Raw genomic sequence first — 11,105 nt, 5'->3', positions numbered from 1 at the left:
AGGTACGGGTGGGGAGTGAACCCACTATCTTCGGTTTACGAGACCGACGCCTTACCACTTGGCCACCGCGCCTCAAAAATAAACAGGAGAATAATGTTGTTCAAATTATTTTTTGGGATTTTAAGGGATACTTAACAAGGAGATGCGCTGTAGCAGTGCGACTCCAACAGATGCTCCTGAAGAGACTGGAGGTTTAAGCCAGCTCCTTAGAGCGCTTGGCCGTGTTACTCTCAACAGCGGCTCTTCAGCTCTTGTTGTTTGACCTAGTGGTTTTATAACGCGTGGAAACGACCGCAACTTCATTTTCTGAGATGCTTTCTCTTATGTGGTGAAATCTCGACCTCTTTGGCATCTCTGGCTATAGTTTTTCCTGTAGAGCACCTCTGCTTATAGTGCCCTTGAAGTCATTTTATTTTTACAGGAAGACGCATTCCCTAACGATCTCTCCTGTTTTAGAAATGCTTCATAAGGCATGTTTGATTCAATGGACAAACAGTATACTAATTGTACAATGCAGATCTATGCGGCATTTGTACTGGATTTGACTGGGATTCTGAATTACTTCTTGAAAAGGTATTCAGATTTTCTTGAACCTATAATAAAAACACAGACCCGAATCTCCCTAGCTTCCAATCTCTTGCTGTCCTTAAACTCGGACGTGATGTTCTGCAGACGTGCAGTGTCCCTTTACTCTCGTTGTTTTCAAAACGACCTCCGTTGTCGGGCGCAGTTAAAGTGGAACTGGCCTGACCGCACAGGAAAGTACAGAATGATAAAATGTTTCTACGGCTCAAAATGTCCCTTTAGACCCTCGTCATGTCTCTGTGAGGAACGGGTAGGTAGAGAGGTTTAACAGATGCTCACGATGTTTCACACGGGGTGTTACCTGTTGTAGTGTTTCAAAAGATGTGTTAGCGGACCACAGATTATCTTGAAAAGATTTGGGTTTGCACTGGCTGGGATTCAAACCTGACTCAATTATTTGGAAGGCGCCTGTACCACCAACGCACTTCCGAGAAGCACCTACAAATTATCACAATCCTCTCTCTCACCTACAAAGTTATGGAGACACAGACGTCCAATGAAAGCTCAAGGCTCAAATCCTTTGTTGTGATATCATTTTAATTAATATTAGCTTTGATAAGGTGTCATTTTTGCCACTTAAAGGTAAAGTCTGCTCCTTTTCTCCTGGTATAGAAAGAACGTGTTCCATCTTTGTTTAAAAACACCACTAAAAGTAAATTATTCAGCTCTACCACCTGTGAGCATTGACAAGACATCTCAAAAGGACATATTAAATAAGAACACGATCCTTCCTGTTACCATTCCTGTGGTTGGGGCGTTGTTTCACCCTTTTGCGTTAAATCATCAGCACTGCTGTTTTTCTATGGATAGTTTAATCAAGAGCACTTAAAAGATGCAAAAAGCTTTCAAATAAAATAGAATTGAAAGACAGTCGAGTAAGGAGGTAGAAAAAAAGCACTCCCCCGTCTGGGAATCAACCACCGTCGCCCATGTAACTGGATACAAAAATAACAGATTAATTTGTGCCCAGTCTCTTGAAGCTTCGATGCGATTATTTTTCCTTCCTTATTTCTTCATTCCTATGAATTTACTCTGTAGTAGAAGAAACGCGAAAGTGGGAAACTGCAGGCATTCTTCGTGAGTGGTGTGATCAGTGAGCATTTGCACATCTCTAAGTCTGTTCCATAAACTTTATAATCGGGGATGTAGCTCAGTGGTAGAGCGCATGCTTTGCATGTATGAGGTATCGGGTTCAATCCCTGGTATCTCCAGGTGCTTTTATATTAGAGTACTCGCATCGCAATCTTCTGTTGAGTGAGAACTCTTTGCTCGTGTTCAGAGAGAGCCAGGTTTACACAATTAAATGCAGTTTACACAATTAAACTCGGCGTGCTGCAGGGTTGCGCTGCTATTTTAAATGTACCTCTTTTAGTTCTGTTAAATCCTAAATTATTTGAACTAATAATTTAGTTCAAAGTCAGGAAATCCAGAGATTGCTTCACACTTGTCGTGGCTGTTGCAGAAAACACCTGTTGAATCTCACCCGGGATTTCTTGATTGATCATTCAGCGAGCGAATCCTCCTTCTGAACTCAGCACTAAACTGAAAGCTTCACGAACTCCTCACTCCGTGTCCTGTACTGCTCTCGTGTAGATGTGAAGCACAGCCGTAAACACACCTTGAACTTTTTCCGTTTGTTAAGGAAAATGCAAAAGAGCATGACAAGTATTGATCGTATAAAATATCCATGGCACAACTCGAGAAAGTACTGAAGGACTACACATCGACTTTTGATGATTACAAGAGATTCAAGAAACACAATCGTCCGCACCTGGGTTTGGATCCTGAACGCTAGAGTTAAAAGAACATAAGCGACGGATATGACCTATAAACTCTCTTAATTGTCTTATAGTTTATGAAATAAAACAATTTCTAAATGAATTCTAACTGTTGATAGACGATTTATTGAATTTTAACAAAATCACAATTACAACCTTTTTCGGTTAAACTGTTATTCACATGCTCTAACGTAAATAAACGTTAGTGTCTTCCGGTGTGTGAGTCAATTTCTCCAAAAAAATATTTGTTAGTCTGGCGGGAGGCTGTGCAAGGTGTTAAGAAATAGAATTTCTAAAAGACAGGCTCCCTAAGCTTAACATCAAGGCTGTTTTCTCTACAGAAATGCTCTTTAAATTTCAGCACTGTTGCAACTCCCTTTATAAAGGGTGTGCACACGTATACAACCAAGGCATTGAAAGTTTTTTTTTAATTATTGTTCCAAAAAATGTTCCATTTGTTTTCTTTTTAATGTTGTTGATTAAAAGATTTTATTAAATGTGAAAAAAATCTGAATGTGAAAAAAGGTCAAAATGCTATTGAAAAAAATCAGTAATGTGAGGAAAGATGGACTGTGGGAGCCCCTTAACTACCCATGTCATGCTGTATTTCTCACTCATTCTACTGGGAATGGTACACGTGACTTGCGAGGATCCCGACAGTGTTGACTTTCTTTCAGAGCCCGGATAGCTCAGTCGGTAGAGCATCAGACTTTTAATCTGAGGGCCCAGGGTTCAAGTCCCTGTTCGGGCGGATGTGCTGTTCTTAAGTCTATTGTGAATGTCATTCTAAATAGTCTTTTATCTTTCACTCTTCTATCTGTACTGTGGTTATTTTAAATGTCCATTACTTGTATTTACAGTAGTGTTTTTAGTGTTTCATTTCACAAACCGAAAATGTTCAAGTAGATCTTGTCACTCTACTCCACGTCATTATCTAAATTAAATCACAGTAGAGTACAGGACACGCAGTGAGAGGCTAACACAGTGAGTACTCTTGAATACGACAAGAGGAAAGGCACACTGCACATCTGCAGAACATCACGTCCGAGTTTACAGTGACAGCAGAGGTTGGAAGCGAAGTAGTTTTTTATTACTCGCTCGCTGAACGATCTCTCAAGAAACCTCGGTTGAGATTTAACGGGTGTCTAATAATCACGTTCAAAAAGGTGACGATGTTTTTTTAACTAGGTAGCCTTAATGGCATCGTGGTGTGAGTAGATCTTAAAGCAGCTGCAGACAGAGTACCCGTAATGGCAACACGTTTCTGCTTTGAGTTCGGCTTTTCTTATTTCTTCTGCAGAACCAGTGGTATCGGAATATACTGATCCGCATAAGAAGCGCTTTCGGGTTCTGATCATTTTTATTGAGCGCTGCTCTAAACTTTACATTTGCTCGGGCTAGTTTTCCCCATGAAAAAAAGACATATCCCTAATTACATGATTTCACTTTTTTTCTTATCAACGAGTAGAAAGAAATAAAATATATACTTCATTATAAGTACCACAGGCAAGATGCCGTTGCGTTCAGGTCGCAGTTACCCCTGGAGACGTTTGTTAAAATCTCACTTCTAATAAAGAGGTCTTTCTCGTTAGAGTAGGATCGATAGAAGCCTTAAGCGGGGGAAAAAATCACAACATCTCGCATTTCACGTGTTTAATGTTAACTGTCTCAGTGGTTGCTTTGGTGATTGATGGCTCTTCTCCCTCGCAGGGTGACGGCAAACGTCTTCAGGGAGGGAGTCTCCCACGCACGGCTTGTCTTTATCAAGAGCTGAGACAACAGAAACAGACTTCCACCTGACATTAATTACTTCTTGAGCGTTTATGACCGTCTTTAAAAGTTGAGAGCAGGTGAAAAAGTCTTTGGAAATGAGGAAATGACTGCCGACAGTAAACAGAGCTGACGCTCAGCTGCAGACAAGCGCTCCTCGTTAGTACAGTATAGTGCTGAGTACCTCCGCTTGTTGCGCGGGAGACTGGGGTACGTTTCTGTGACAGGGCGCTGGTTTAATTTTTTAACAACCTGACTTCACTTAAAAAGTGTGTACTGTGTACTACGTTTCGGACTAGTTAGTGCGGTAGAACATGGAGATCATCTCCAGCTTTGAGCTCAACTGCAACAAGAAGTCATGCTAAATGTAGTTTAGTGAGTAGACATCGCGAGACAACAGAACGAGAGTAGAAAGCAGGAATATAAGGTGTAAGGGCATGATCTGTGTAGTTAACAAAATAGTTAAAATAATATTAAAACGTCTCTTTATTAAGATACACAACATTTATGGCGACGAGAGATGAGTGCTTGACGGACTCAAAGCGAGCAGAACACTGCAGATTTTAGTTCTCTTGCTGGTAGAAACGAACTTTTGAATTTTCTGACTGTTCGTTTAGCTTGCCCATTGGAAGATATGGCAGCCGCGCCGAGAAGCTTTGCTTATGCCCGGCTTTTTTCACCGCTTCTACTGAACCTCGTAGCTCCGGATTTGTATACGGAATACAAGATATGGATGGAGTCGTACAGATTTTTTTTAAATAGCCGGTGGATCTACAGAAGCTCAGGATGCCGTGAGACGTGCTACATTACTGCACTGTATCGGGGCTCCCGTACAGCGGATTTTCGCCAATCTCCCTGGAGAAAAAGGTACATATGAACAGACTGTAGCTGCCTTAGACGCTTACTTTACACCGCGGAGAAATGTGGTTTTGGAACGGCATAAATTTAGGCAGAGAACTTAGTCTCAGGACGAATCTGTTGATGCTTTTGTGACTGCACTAAGAGAATTGGCTAAATCTTGTGACTTTGGAGTATTGGAAACTGACATGTTAAGAGATCAACTTGTGGAAAAATGTACACATAAGAGACTATAAATTGCTGCAGGAGGAAGGGCTGACTTTAAAAAGAGCTCTTACAGTCGCTAGAATTCATGAAGCAGCTCAAGCAGAATCAAGAATGCTTTCTGACCACAGTGACAGAGTGACACTGAACGGGGCGCTCGCTCAAACTTTACAAACAAAAGCCGAGCAGCAGGACACAGTCATGCTAGAGAAATAGAAGAACAGGGGACGGCTGACATTACATGTTACAGGTGCGGACTAACAACGCACAAAGCAGATGAATGCGGAGCGTGAACAGCAAAATGTCTACACTGCAAGAAAACAGGACATTGTGCACATGTCTGCAGAACATCACGTCCGAGTTTAAGGACAAGTATACCTTTTATTGTTGTTGCTGCATCCAGGTGATGTAAACCAGATTCAGAAAAAAATAATTTGAACAACCTTATTCCCATGCTTAATCAAAGGCGCGTTGGCCAAGTGGTAAGGCGTTGGCCTTGTAAACTGAAGAGCGTGGGTTCAAGCCCCACCTGTGCCTGTTTCATTTGTCACCGCTTCCCTTTAGTTTCAAAGTCTTAAAAAAACTTGCAATGTAGGGATCTCAATAGTAAGAGAGCATAACTGTCGCCAGTGATTAGTATTCGTGCATATCCTGCCTTGTTTTTTAGTCGACAAAGCTTATCTCTCTTCACACCCATCTTCTGAATGATCGCCTCAGCATTGGGAAGGAACGTGCGCTTGGTACAGCCCCAGACTCCATGGTCTGATCACAAACAGATCGCGTGAGCTGTCAGTCCAGGTTGGAAGTAACGTTCGAAAGCACTAAAAATCTGACTTAGGAACGAGAAGACCATGTTTTTTTATACGAGTAAACGATAAAATAATATACTGCCTGCAAGACTATGTCAAGTTCAAGTTCAAATTCAAGTTAAAAGTTCAAGTTTATTGTCATTATACTCATACGCAGGTATATGGAATAACGAAATGGTATTTAGCTAGCTCTCGGACATAAGTAGTACAAAGAAAAAAACACAACAACAATACAATTGTATAACAAAAGAAAGAGACAACAGCCGATGTGCAAAAAACAACAACAGGCAGTGTGCAAAACAACAAAAAGGTAACAGGTTATGTGCAAAAACATGCATCAAAAGAATGAAATAAAGGGATAGAAATGATGGGGAGTGAGCTTTTGACATGTATGGTAGAGGTAGATTTTCAATGTGTGTTTGGGTTTTTGGTAAGAAAGAAGGCACTGTGAGTTTCAGATCGTAGGTGAGAGGTGAGGAGAGAGTGAGAGAGGCTGGGAGTTTAATAGTTTGATAGTGCGGGGGTAAAAACTGTTTCTGAGTCTGGTAGTCCGGACCCGAATGCTCCGCTACCGTTTTCCATGTCATGCTAAACGCCATAAATTGTGTTCGTCCAGTCATATCAATCGTTCTAAAGTTACGGAAAATCGGATGCGACTGGTACAATCAGCACACATTTTTCAGGATAGCCAAGCGGTTTAAAACAGCAAATTCACAGCTTCATGTCTTTTAAGCTTTGTGTTTCGCTCTCCAAATAGAGGCACGGGTTCAAATCCCACTCCCGACAGTCAGGCGTTTTACCCTGACTTTTTTATCTGTCTTTACACTGTTTCAGTGTTGTTGTGCTCGCTCACAATCACAGTACGAGGAAAATGGAGAAACTGCTTAGCAAAAACATAACGGACAGAAAAAAGCTTCGTAAACACGTGAATGTGATTAGCAGCAGTAAGGTATGCATTCAAATGTTTAAGGCTGATTTAAAAAAGCAGCAGAAGAAAGGTGCAGCACAATGCAACACAATTTGTGAGAATTCGTGGGTTTTTATGCTGCTTGGACTTCTTTCAAGCCTATGAGGTGACCCCCGTTTTATTTTCATTTTCAAACTTCAGAACCGAAAAACAAAAAGGTTTCATGTGTGACAGCATTCCGTTGCAAATACCGTTTCCACGATGTATTCAGCGACGGGAATGAAATATTTTAGTGCTGGCTCTGCTTTAAAAAAAACACTATTGTTCCAACCCCCAAAAAGACAAAAGTGGCATGCCTGAATAATTACCGCCCAGTAGCATTAACATCTGTGGTGATAAAATGCCTGGAGAAGCTGGTGTTGTCACACATCAACTCCTCCATCACAGAGTCCCTGGACCCCCTGCAGTTCGCCTACCAGAGCAACAGATCAGTGGATGATGCTGTCTCCCTGGCTCTGCATACAGCCTTGGAACACCTGGACACTAAGAACTCGTATGTGAGAATGCTGTTTTTGGACTACAGTGCAGCATTCAATTCCATCATACCCAGTCAACTGGTGACAAAGCTCAGGGGATTAGGTCTGTGCAACTCTGTCTGCAACTGGCTGCTGGACTTTCTTATCGAGAGACCACAGGTGGTGCGGATAGGCAATAAAACATCAACACCACTCACCCTGAGCACTGGAACCCCACAAGGCTGCTGTCTGAGTCCAAGGTTGTACTCCCTATTTACTCACGACTGCACAGCAAGACACAGCAACAACCACATCATTAAGTTTGCCGATGACACCACTATAATAGGACTGATCAGTGATGATGACGAGTCCACTTACAGGGATGAAGTTGTACAGCTGCTTCGGTGGTGTCATAGCAATAACCTGGACTTGAACATAAAGAAAACGAAAGAGCTAATAGTGGACTTTCGGAGACACAGGCCACACACTCACAGCCCACTCAGTATTGATGGAACGGAAGTGGAAACAGTCACCAGCTTTAGGTTTTTGGGAATTCACATCTCTAAAGATCTAACCTGGACTGTGAACACTGACTCTGTCATGAAGAAGGCTCAGCAGCTCCTTTATTTCTTGAGGTGCCTCAAGCGATGGGGGATGCCAATACATGTGTTGGTGAACTTCTACCGCTGCACTATCGAGAGCGTCCTCACCAACGGGATCACCGTGTGGTATGGCAACACCTCTTCGCGAGAAAGAAAGGCACTGCAGAGAATGGTAAATATGGCCCAGAAGATCATCGGCTGCGGTCTCACCAAGATTAAACAGCTCTATGAGGACCGCTGCCGTGGTAGAATTCTGGCCATCACAGAGGACAGTCACCACCCCGGGCATGAGCTCTTCACCCCACTGCCCTCAGGCAAGAGATATAAGAGCATACGGACACTTACCACTAGATTCTTCAATAGCTTTTATCCACAAGCAGTGAGACTGGCGAACACATTTAGCCATCCCCCTCGGACCACACCTACACCATCACCATCTACCTCATTTTAATTTATTTATTGTACGTCTCCAGTCATTGTTTACACGTCTGTATTGTTTATATTCAAACTGTCTGCATGTTTACTTGCACATTGTCTATTGTTTGTTTGTACATTGTCTTGATGCACTGTTTGCACTTTGTTTTGTTTTTTTTACACTTGTTTTACAATTGAGAGACTTTCTGTAAGTAAGAATTCCATTGTACCAGCACCGGTTACATATGGCAATAAAGTTCAAGTCAAGTCAAATGCGAGGAATTTCAGAAAAATCTGGAAAAGCAACGCTTGCAGTAAATTACAAATTTAAAGCGTATAGTCATCATGAACAGAACAATGCAATGCTCTGGAAAATATGATCTGAAGCTGCAATTACTCTTTTATCTCGGGCAGTTCATTCCGATACGATGTTTCCGCAGAATAAATGAAATGCTGAACTCCAAACATGTTCTTGCCATTATTATTACTCCTGCTACTGTAGTTTTAAGCTTTAATCAGTGGGTATGTAATGTTGTAAAGGGGCTGGACTACTTTGTCCCGTCAAAATTCCATGATGTGAATTTATGCTTTTTTAATATAAGCATTAACAATACAATGCATGCTCAAAAACCGTTACTTATTAGCTTAAGAAGCGGCAGTGTTTTGACAAAGTGCGGTATTCAAACAGTAAATGCTGAAGTGTTTAATACTTGATTGAGAGCAGATCTCCCTCGATTTAGACAAACTTTTGTTCGGCCGATGATTTCAGATCAAAATCTGAATCAAGTGGAAAGAAAGCTGAATTACGCTGGGTACTGGGTATCACTGTTACACCATCAGGTCATGCTAGGAGGATTTGGGGGATCAAACTGACACAGAGGGACCCAATGTGGGGACTGAACCCACAGTTCTGAGATTAAGAGATTCATGCTCTATCAACTGCACCTATAACTCTTGTGCTACAGCAGTAATGTTTCTGGGTGTGGATGAACATGACATAATAGGCTGACAGCAGGAACACGTGGCCCACAGGCAGTGACAGTATCGCTATCACATTTGGCTGCAGTATATTGTGTTGAGAGCAGCAATAACTTTCCTGCAGAGATGGGAGTGCCTTTCATACAGCTCTTTCAATCGGACAGAGTAACAGGAACCGACCTAAAGTTTCGGCTGTGGATCCATCTCCGCATGGGGGAAAGAGACAGTAAAATAGCAATGAAGAAACAGAAAGAATTGTGCTCGCTGCAAAGTAGGAAAGAGGTGGTCAGATACATAAAACAGCTTGGTGATAATTTGCAGCGACAGTTTTATGTTATTTAGTACACGGATTTCTCTTCATGTTCCTTAAGATGTGTAATTTGTATGTTGGTTGTATGAGAACAGTTTCTTCTCAAGTCCTGTCAATTGACAGTGGAGAGCTAGCTGGTGCACATCTTCAAGAAGACTCTCTTTAAGGCAATTACAAGTTTCTCAAACAAATCTGTGTCATATTTTTAAAATAATTTAGCTAATGAGCAACGAGAGTATAAATTAATTCTCCCAATCTCCATACAAAGATAAAACTCCATGTGTGAGTCTAAGTTTCTTTGAGGCTACTGATGTACGTCATTATTGGACATTCCCAGTGATATTGACTAAGGAGTTCAACATGTGCAAAACATTCGTATCCCCTGCAAATATCGGCAAGGTCAGTGATATTCTCAACAATGCGTGACATTGCAATTCGTGCCATACTTTTTCCCGATGTATTCTGACATGCCAAGATCAGAGGGTCATATTTAAAAAACTGGTGCATTAAAATTGTTTGTACTTCAGGATTTTGATAGTCTGTTACATTGTCTTTCACACATCAGTGTCAGAACTGTGAGACATTTTCATAATCGGGGGGGAGGCCGTAGAAATAAGCAGAAAGTGCAATCACTTTTTCCCAGTGTAAGTCCGTGTTATGGTGAGTTTTTAAAATTGGTTTGCGATTTTCTGAAATATATTCCATACAAAAATATAGTTTGGACAGTCGCTATTTGGATATTCCCTTTCAGTGAAGATGTCTACAGTTTTCCAGCCGGATTAGTACTGATCGAAGAGAGCCATCTACAGGCGAAAGGCGACATAACATCACAGCAGCAGCATTTAAGGTGGAACGAAAAACACGCATAAGAAGCTGGCGAATAAGAAGCCAACTTCAGCCTCGTAGCAGACCCTGGGAGGCACGCTCAAAATAATCATCTTTCCCAGTACTCCAGAGTCTTATTTAGATCGCTTCACTGCAATTTTATTTGATTGATTGGAGATGTGAAGCCATCGAGCCTGAACTGCGCTTCACATTGAAATTGAAGCCATTTCTCATGTTCTCTCAGTGTCGAGGAAGCAATTGAGTGTAAAGGAGGCGACTTGAAAATGAAACGTGTAATCACCTTACAGAGGGTCTTCACGACGGGGTGCGTCAGCTAGTTCTCCATTATTGTCAATTTACTGGACTTCTGAAGAAACCTATCTACAACGAAAATACAAACTGCACAGTTCAAGGCACATGAAGAGAAATCAGTGTGCCGATTGACTCAAAAATGTCGCTACAAACAATCTACCAGGCTGATTTACTTGTCCGACCACCTCCCTCCGTCCCCCTTTGCTGTTAGCACAATTCTTTCAGTTTCTTTTCTTGT

The 11,105-nt window shown here is 41.7% G+C and overlaps 3 non-coding genes across 3 annotated transcripts; 2 read left to right on the top strand and 1 right to left on the bottom strand.

Moving 5' to 3' along the window:
• trnat-cgu (transfer RNA threonine (anticodon CGU)) lies at nt 1-72 on the bottom strand. Its single transcript has one exon. It is a non-coding gene; the product is annotated as a tRNA-Thr (tRNA).
• A 1,652-nt stretch (nt 73-1,724) lies between these two features.
• trnaa-ugc (transfer RNA alanine (anticodon UGC)) lies at nt 1,725-1,796 on the top strand. Its single transcript has one exon. It is a non-coding gene; the product is annotated as a tRNA-Ala (tRNA).
• Nucleotides 1,797-3,041: 1,245 nt separating this feature from the next.
• trnak-uuu (transfer RNA lysine (anticodon UUU)) lies at nt 3,042-3,114 on the top strand. Its single transcript has one exon. It is a non-coding gene; the product is annotated as a tRNA-Lys (tRNA).
• Nucleotides 3,115-11,105: the final 7,991 nt, after the last annotated feature.

The sequence above is a fragment of the Lepisosteus platostomus genome, chromosome 5, assembly GCF_059453375.1.
Source record: "Lepisosteus platostomus isolate fLepPlt1 chromosome 5, fLepPlt1.hap1, whole genome shotgun sequence".
Lineage (NCBI taxonomy): Eukaryota > Metazoa > Chordata > Actinopteri > Semionotiformes > Lepisosteidae > Lepisosteus > Lepisosteus platostomus.
This window is presented reverse-complemented; position numbering and strand designations above follow the sequence as displayed.